Genomic DNA, 2,045 nt, shown 5'->3' with positions numbered 1-2,045 from the left:
TTGTAACTGTCTGTGTTGTCACTGTGTTCATTGTAGACGTGTGTTTGACAGATAAGGGAGGAATGTGACTGTGGTGGGTTGTGATGTTGTTTGACACCAGTATTGGTTAAACCGCATGGAGGCTCCTTCACTTTGTCATTTTCCTCTGTCAGTTTCATCAACTGTAACCAATGTATAAATACAATCACATGAATTATTGTAGCCACATCAAACAGAACATCAGCCCTTTAGAGACTCATTGTTTGGATAAGTTAACATTGAAGTCTCAGAAGAATTAAGTCCCAGTTCACTAATTATTCCCATTTCCTGTACGATATTGTATGTTTTACCTTATCAATGCCAAACCGCAGGGCCCTTTTACGTAGGATTGTCTCTGAGGACATTACGCCAGTTTTAGAAAGAGACAAATACACAATAGAATGATTTCTTTAATATTAGTGCTCTGTGAGCCAAAAAGAACATTTATTCGGACAACATCAAGTGACATCAGTACATTGAATCGCCTTGACTCAAAGCCTACCACAAGCAAATGCAATAAGCGGTCCGTTTAAATTCAGACTGGGTCTAAAAATTACGCAAAGTGGGGCCTGGGGGGAGGCCTATCTGCAGTTCATATGAACAAGTCAACAAGGATTCCAAACCAGGGCACTTTCAATTGCTGCTGTGCGATGCTGGGTTGCACTCAACACGTGCACATTTGCACAGCGGACTGATGGGCTATGTACTTGGCAGACAACAGTATAATACGAAAAAAGACGGACAATTGAAGTGCCGTAAGATGTAAAATCAAACATCAGATCCCATTTACTTCACTTACATGATATCTATGAAAAGGCAAATATTCTAAATTTATGGCAGTAAATAAAATGTCGACTTAGTACCTCTCTGTAATTAGGCAAATCGAAGTCACCTTTAGCATCACTGCTGTACTGTGTCAAGAACATGGCATCAAGAATAGCTGTTGTCTTGCAGAGGTATAGGGTAAATCGGTTGAAAGGACTTTCCAAGTTCCTCTTTGTATCGTTGCAGTGTAAACGGCTCTTTGCCCCCTGGCAGGTACTTTACTTCGGTTCTGTCAGGATACAGCAAAGTAAAGCTACTGGGCCCATATAAACTGAGATCGCTGTTGAACTTCACCAGCCTGTTTCCGCACATTTTCTGAGAAGGCTCCTCAGCACCGATCGGACGGTAAGACTTTAAGCGGCAATGAAGATCCACGAAAAAAAGATACTTTCAGTTCTCCGGTTGTAACCTGATTAAGCTTATATGAATAGGGACTTCATTCTCGCCGCTTTCCTTTTTCGGTTTTTTAAGAAGACTTACTAACAAACTTGGAGGTTCGTTCCTTTCCTTCCTCTCTCTACTATTCCTCAAAGGTGAGAGGAGGGCTCTGATGTCGTTTCCTTTCTGAAGATTCCCAATTCGAATTGAGCAACACAGATTCGCTCTTCGTCTTTTACATTTATCGTAATTCCGCAAAAAGACAAAATTTCGCCGCGTTGGCTAACTGTGAGCCACAACCCGAACAAAATATGGAGAACACAAAAAGCCTATTTCGCTGGAACGGACGAGGGAACGCAGAAACAGTCCCTCCCACGCATGTTGCGCGCGCATGATGTGTGTGGGTCTTTTTTATTTGCAGAATCCTCTCTTCTTTTTTTTTTTTTTTGCAGTTGTTTTGTTTGCAAGCAGTTCCCTTTTTGTTTGAGCAGAGTTTACTTTTTATTGTTGCCAGCGGTGCCCGTTTTTTTTGCAAGCGCATCAGTCTTTTTTGTTTGCAGCGCATCTTTTTTGTTTGCAGCAGTTCGTCTCTTTGTTTGAAGCGCATCTATTTTTGTTATGACACCGCGCTTTTCTTTATTTGCAGCAGGGTCCCTTGTGGGACAGCCCATCGATAGTGATGGGTCTTACCAATACAGTGAAGTGCCTCTTGGTATCCAAAAAGAAATGGGGGGCAACCTTGCATTTTTAAGGTAATTACTTAGTATTGCATTGCGCAGCCCTAATGACACGATTTTCGCGTCATTAGCGCGCGCAACCGAGCA

General features: G+C 42.1%; 1 pseudogene; it reads right to left on the bottom strand.

Moving 5' to 3' along the window:
* Positions 1–22: 22 nt before the first annotated feature.
* Positions 23–1,558, bottom strand: LOC137986524 (uncharacterized; annotated as a pseudogene).
* Positions 1,559–2,045: the final 487 nt, after the last annotated feature.

This window comes from Montipora foliosa, unplaced genomic scaffold (genome assembly GCF_036669935.1).
Source record: "Montipora foliosa isolate CH-2021 unplaced genomic scaffold, ASM3666993v2 scaffold_232, whole genome shotgun sequence".
Lineage (NCBI taxonomy): Eukaryota > Metazoa > Cnidaria > Anthozoa > Scleractinia > Acroporidae > Montipora > Montipora foliosa.
Note: the sequence above shows the minus strand (reverse complement) of the source record. Positions and strands in the feature narration are given on the sequence as shown.